Here is a 7570-nt window from a genome sequence, read left to right as displayed (position 1 = left end):
AATGATTTGCCGGAACAGGTTAAAACAGTTGCCGTCCTTACCTGGTTGGGCCTACGTTTGACTCTGGGCAACTGCTGACGGGCAATAAATGCTGGCCAAGCCAGAGACGCTCTCATTCCTGAATGAATTTTTTAAAAAATAGCGTTTAAGAAAGGAGATAATTGCACTAGAAGCAAATCAGAGAAGGTTCACCTGACAGATACCTGGGTGAGGGGGTTTTCCTATGAGGGAAATTTGGACAAGTTGTGGAACTGCATTCATTGGTGTTTAGAAAAATAAGAGGCAATTTTGCTGAAACATATAAGATCCTGAGGAACCCGACAAAATGAACAGAGTCAGAATATTTCTCCTTGTTGGAGAGACTGGAAATAGAGGATCCAGTTTTAAAATAAGAGCCTCTTATTTAAAACAGAGGTATTTAGATGTGCACTTCCAATCCCAAGGCATACACATTCTGAGCCAAGTGCTGGAAAAGGGGATTAAAATAATTAGGTGGTTGCTATTTGATCAACACAGGTGCAATGAGCTAAAGGACCTTTTTCTGTGCTGTAGTTCTCTCTGACTCTACAAAGCAAAATCTTTTCTCTCAGAGGTTCACAAGTGTATAACTGTCTTCCCAAGAGAGTGCTTGAGGCAGGGTTATTTTAATATTTTTAAGACAGAGTTAGATAGATTCTTGATTAACAGGGGATTTCATGGTTATAGAACAGAACAGAGTAACAATTTATTTTCACCTATGTTTATGAAAATACAGTGCGATGTGTATAAGCTGCTGCAATTTGGTGTGGCACAGTGGCTCAGTGGTTAGCATTGTTGCCTCATAGTACCAGGGACCCTGGTTCAATTCCAGCCTTGAACGACCATCTGTACATTTTCCCTGTGTCTGCCTGGATTTCCTATGGATACTCTGGTTTTCTCCCACGGTCCAAAGATGTGCAGGTCAGGTGGATTGGCCATGTTAAATTAGATTATCTTAAATTAGATTAAATTACTTACAGCGTGGAAACAGGTCCTTCGGCCCAACTAGTCCACACCGACCCTCCGAAGCGCAACCCACCCAGACCCATTCCCTTACATTTACCCCTTCTCCAAACACTACGGGCAATTTAGCATGGCCAATTCACCTAACCTGTGGGAGGAAACCAAAGCACCCAGAGGAAACCCACACAGACACAGGGAGAATGTGCAAAGTCCAAACAGTCAGTCGCCTGAGGCGGGTATTGAACCTGGGTCTCTGGCACTGTGAGGCAACTGTGCCACCGTGCCGCCCATAGTGTTCAGGGATGTGTAACTTAGGTGCATTAGTCAGGAGTAACTGTAAGGGAATGGGCCTGGATGGATTACTCTTTTGAAGGAGTGTGGACTTGTTGGGCCAATTAGCCTATTTTCACACTGGAGGGATCCTATGAAATGTTGGGACAAAGTTCATTTGCAGTTCCATCCCCGTCTCCTGGGTTTATGAACTGGATATGGGACACTGCCCGAGGTTGCCAAAGCAAGGGCTCATGGACCATACTCCCCACGCTGCCACTGCTGAAGCCGACAGTGAAGACACTGCATCACCACCAGAGAAAGGAGGGACAGACCTCAAGTTGCTGAAACTCAAGTTGTTGCCATTTCCGTCATTGCCTGAACCTGCCAAAGCTGCCACAGCCACGAAGAATGAACCAGTTCCAACGTGTCACCACCGTGATAGCCACCGCTGAAAGTGCCACCAAGACCATATTCACCGATGATAAAGCCGCAGCCGCAATGGCCATAAAAAAAGGACGTCTGGATCCACCAGGCCATCGCCACAGCAGACCGTCACAACTTCCTTCCTCCATCACAGCTGCAGAACAGAAGAAAACTTTGATACAACAGAGAAATTAAGAAGTGGAAAATCAGACCAAAAAAAATGAAGAGGAATGTGTCTGGCCAGGTCCGTCGGACCATTCTGGCACAGAGCCCAAACACTTCCCACTCTGCTGCTGCCGCCATCTTGGGAGGTTACTGGAGGTAAGCCATGATCAGATCAGCTAAGATGGGCTAAATGGCCACCTGCTGATCCTATTTCCTATGTTTGTACGAAATGTGCTTAATAGTGAAAAAGTTAGAAGGAAACTGACTGTGACCGTGAGTTCAAACTTTTATTGGGAAGAATAGAGATGCAAATAAAAGTAAAATAAATTAATCATGATGTAAATCATGCTCAAAACATCGGCTGTCCTGCTCCTCAGATGCTGCCTTACCGGCTATACTTTTCCAGTGCCACACTTTTTGACTCTGTCCTCCAGCATCTGCAGTCCACACTTTCTCCTATTCGATAATATAAATCAGACAAGCTTTTTTTTTAATGTCAGATAAATAATATAATGTTCAATTATATCACCTTATAGAATTTGCACATTCGCCTCTGAGTTCATCTCAATCTGGCAATATTTCTTTTTAAAGTGGAGCAATGGAACTTGAGGAGAGACCGAGAATATGAGGAGAGAAAGAGACAGTGAACTTTTGCAACACACATAGAAGCTGTTTAGCATGCTTGCCTTCATTGCTCAGACTTTTGAGTACAGGTGTTAGGATGTTCTGTTGAGGTTGTACTGGACATTAGTGAGGCCTCTCCTGGAGAACATTCAGAAGAGATTTATCAGGATGTTGCTGGGAATGAAAAGTTTGAGTCATAAGGAGAAACTGGATAGGCTGAGACTTCTTTCACTAGAGTGCAGGAGTTTGAGGGGTGACCTTATAGAGGTTTATAAAGCCATGAAAGGTGTAGATAAGGTGAATGGCAGGTGTCTTTTCCCTAGAGTGGGGCATACTTCTAAAGTGAGAGGGGAAAAATTTAAAAAGAACATGGGGGCAACTTTTTTACACAGAGTGTAGTGTGTGGAATGAATCTCCAGAGGAAGTGGTAGATGCAGGCACAACTGCAACATTTAAAAGACAGTTGGATAAGTATATGAATAAGAAATGTTTGGAGGGATATGGGCCCAACACAGGCAGGTGGGGCTAGTTTAGTTTGGGATTATGGGCAGCATGGACGGGTTGGGCTGAAGGGTCTGTTTCCGTGCTGTATGACTCTATAATTGCGGGTGGGATAGAAAATATAAGTTTGACGTGAAGCTTTGTTACAATTACTATAATATTCTTAGCCTCAATGTGGTGCTAAAGAATATTTATTGACTCTGCTGCAGTAGGGAAAACATTAATTTGATCTCAGAAACATCTTACTGTGGTTTGATCTTGCTATGTCAGAGGACTATGTAACATATTCTCAATTCCTGGCTTTTCTTTGCCAGCTCAAATTTTTACTAAATTTTATCAAATTTGTTCATTTTCATCTTAAGCAAATTTAGAGGCCATCCTGATTCCGTAGATCTGAAATCTCTTGAGAAAATGTTTAGACAACTTGTTCAGAGAGATGTTGTTACACATCTTTCAGAGCAGGTTGGACTTGAACTTAGGCCTCCTGGTCCTGGATTTCTTTAATTGTTGATTACTTTCTTTCCTACATCCAAAAGTATTATCACACAACATTGAATAACTTTTCTTCACATTGCCAAATCACCAGTGGTATGTTTTTCATCTATTAACCGTCACCGCTCAATCACTTGTGTTCCAATTTAGATGAAAAGACTTTTAAGCGCACATATATTTAGCTTTTCTTTTAAAAATAAACCAACTTGTTCAGTTATGTTATCTTGCACTTCTGAAACAGGTAGGATTTGAACTTTGGAACTGCCTAGGGTCACTGCAACTGCACTACAAAGAGTGCTGACATCAAGCTTGCTTTTCCTTTATACCCAGCATGGTATGACCCACAACCAAACAACTTGGCTGCCACCAAAATAACCGTGCCTCCTTTTCTTGTTTCCAATTTTTGAACACTAGCCGTCACCAGTAAAACTGCCCGTGTAGCCAATTAGATATTTACATGCAAAGGCAATGCAGACCATCAAAACTGAGGGGGTGGTGGGAAATGAGAGAAGGGGCTAAATCAAAATGGGAGCTCACATAAATATCTTTTTGTTCCTTCTACTGAGAACTCTTACCATGCATGTCTGAGCCACTTTCCACCACAAAAATCACCGTGACTATTTTTTCTCGTTTTTTTATATATAAACCACGAACTACCACCAGTAAAACTGCCTGTGCAGCCAATTCAATATTTAAATGCAAGGCCCATTAAGGACAAAGCAAGCCATGAAACGTGAAGGACAGGAAGGGAGCGAGGCAAGGACTGAATCGAAATGGAGTTGGACAGAGATCATATAAATTTCTTTGGCCCTTCTGTTGTTCCTTACAGCTGCATTTTGTGTAGCCTGATGTCAATGGCTGTGATGCTCACTGTGAGAGGTGAAAACTTCCTTTTACATTCCCTTGCGTTCCCTTTCTAGTCTTTGTACTGTTTTCAGTTTAAAGTAATCCCTTTCTCATTTGGGAATCTCTAACTTTAAGCTCAGGAACCTTTGAGTAAAAAGTGAGGTCTGCAGATGCTGGAGATCAGAGCTGAAAATGTGTTGCTGGTTAAAGAGCAGCAGGTCAGGCAGCATCCAAGGAACAGGAGATTCGACGTTTCGGGCATAAGTGGGTGCTCCTTCTCACTTTTCCGAGCCCACACTCTTGCCCAAGCATTCCTTACCTTCAATCTTCACCAGGCCATACCTACAGAAGCAAAAGTAGGCCATTCAGCCCACTGAATGCACCCTGCCGTTCCAGCAAAATGCGGCTGACCTGATCATCCTGATAACCTGATCATTCATGATTCTACGGAAAGCAGGTTATCTGCGGACCCATGGCTTACACTAAAGTTTATAAATATTTAGGGACATTGAAAGAGGGGGAGACAATGATAACCAAAAACATTTCTGCCTGTGACTAACTCCCAGATCTCTAAGGAGGATAAGGGGTGTGGAGGTAGACAGATTTAAAGTGCTCTCATGAGCATTTAATTGAATTACAATGTAACAAGTATTAGATTAGATTAGATTACTTACAGTGTGGAAACAGGCCCTTCGACCCAACAAGTCCACACCGACCTGCAACCCACCCATACCCCTACATTTACCTCTTTCCTAACACTACAGGCAATTTAGCGTGGCCAATTCACCTGACCCGCACATCTTTGGACTGTGGGAGGAAACCAGAGTACCCGGAGGAAACCCAAGCAGACACGGGGAGAATGTGCAAACTCCACACAGTCAGTCACCTGAGGCGGGACTTGAACCCAGATCTCTGGCGCTGTGAGGCAGCAGTGCTAACCACTGTGCCACCATGCCACCCATATTGGCTTCTTTTAAGTGGTTGCTTCGCTTTATTGCTATTTTATGACGATTCCCCCAAAGGTTTCAATGTTGGTCCCAAGAGGTCTGTAGGTTGCTTCCTCAAAATGTATTTTTACCCACATGTTGACAATTAACTCAGCTCACAATGTAGTGTTTTGTTTTAATGCAACAATGATGGTGAAAGCATGGTGCAGCAGGCTATCAGTCAGCCTTGTCAGAGATGCAATGCTCCGCCTCCAGTTTTCTGCCTGAAGGGAGATCTAATATATAGCACTACAACCCCAGCAGGGACAGGGCAAAGGGTAAAAAAGAGGTACATCCTGAATCTAACCACGGTCGGAACAGTTGTTCAACCCTGAGACATCAATATGATCCACACTTGCTGTGGCAACTGAGCCAATCACTGAGCCATCATGGCCACCCATTTCGACAGCACCGACCCACTCCTAGCTGGGGAAGCTGACACTTGGTTGACGAGATGCACTTGCTGTGGTTGCTTAATACCTCATGGAAGGTGCTTCTCATTCTTGGCTATTGGTGAGCAGTGTAAGGGGATCAAGAAAGGACGTGCAGAAGTGGTCTTTCTCTGGTTGCTTCCACTTCATGTCCCTCACCTCTCCCAACAGCGACCGAGTTTGCTATCGCTCACATGCGGCAGTCTTTGTTGAGGTCCCCATAAACTCCAAAGAGTCCATGTTGCTGTGGTAACATGCACATGCATACATTTTGTAGTCTGGAGCAATGAAAAGTGAGTATAAAGGCTCCAAATTCCATCACATGACCAGCCAGGAATCTCTCCTACTGGCTATTGGTATGTCAGGTTTTGGATTCAACCTTTGATTTACCTGTTAAAGGAAAAAAAATGTTGTTAAACTTGAAAGGGTGCAGAAAAGACAAAACGTTGGAGGGTTTGAGCTATAGGGAGAGGCTGAATAGGCTGGGACTGTTGTTCCTGGAGCGTCGGAGGCTAAGGGGTGACCTATAGAGATTCATAAAATCATGAAGGTAGGGCTAATAGCTAAGATCCTCTTTCCAGAGTAGGGAGTTCCAAACAAGAGGGCATATATAGGTTTAAGGTGAGAGGGGAAAGATATAAAGGTGACCTAAGGGCAACTTTTTCATGTTAAGGGTGGTACATGTATGGAATGAGCTGCCAGAGGAAGTGGTGGAGGCTGGTACAATTGCAACATTTAAAAGGCATCTGCGTGAATACATGAGTAGGAAGGGTTCAGAGGGATATGGGGTAAGTGCTGGCAAATGGGACTAGATTAATTTAGGATATCTGGTCAGCATGGATGAGTTGGACTGAAGGGTTTGCATCTGTGCTGCACATCTCTATGACTCTATAGTGTGTGTTTGAGGCATTTATAGGTTGATGCTCAACCTTTATTTTATGAGCACACTTTCGTTGGGCACCAAGCCCTGGAGTTGGACTTGAACTGCGAGCTTTTGGCTCAGGGACAGGGACACGACCCACTGTGCCGCAAGCATCCACAATGAGGCAGTCGTATGGTTTAAATTAGATGCATGCATTTTAGCTGAGGCTTTCCTTGGCTGCAATACCGATTGCTCAAAGACCTAAAAATGATCATATTTTGCTCAACACTTACAAAATGTTCATTTTTAAGGGAACATGTATTTCTCCCTTGTCATCTCCTTCTGCAATCTCTTAGCCCTTCACTTACTGATGAGCTAAGAGAGGAAAAAGGAAATCAGTATCCTTTTAATGCCCACAGCCTGGAAGTTAATCGAAGAAGCCCTCAGTGATACTAAGCTCCTTACCATACACATATTTACCCTTCGTACCAAGGGTTTATCCGGGCAAAACAAGGGGTAGAATTTCATAGAATCCCTACAGTGCAGAAGGAGGCCATTTGACCCATAGGTCTGCACTGACCCTCCCACCCAGACCCATGCCCCTACCCTATCCTTGTAACTTCACGTTTTCCATGGCTAATCCACCTAACCTGCACATCTTTGGACTGCAGATGGAAACTGGAGCAGACAGGGGGCGAATATGCAAATTCCACACAGTCACCCCAGGCTGGGATTGAACCTGGGTCCCTGGTACTGTGAGGCAGCAGTGCTAACCACTGAGCCATCATGGCCATCCATTTTGATAGCACCGACCCACTCCTAGCTGGGGAAGCTGACACATGGTTGACGAGATGCACTTGCCGTGGTTGCTTAATACCTCATGGAAGGTGCTTCTCATTCTTGGCTATTGGTGAGCAGTGTAAGGGGATCAAGAAAGGACATGCAGAAGTGGGGTCTTTCTTGGTTGCTTCCACTTCATGTCCCTC

The sequence above is a fragment of the Hemiscyllium ocellatum genome, chromosome 14, assembly GCF_020745735.1.
Source record: "Hemiscyllium ocellatum isolate sHemOce1 chromosome 14, sHemOce1.pat.X.cur, whole genome shotgun sequence".
Taxonomy (NCBI): Eukaryota; Metazoa; Chordata; class Chondrichthyes; order Orectolobiformes; family Hemiscylliidae; genus Hemiscyllium; species Hemiscyllium ocellatum.
This window is presented reverse-complemented; position numbering follows the sequence as displayed.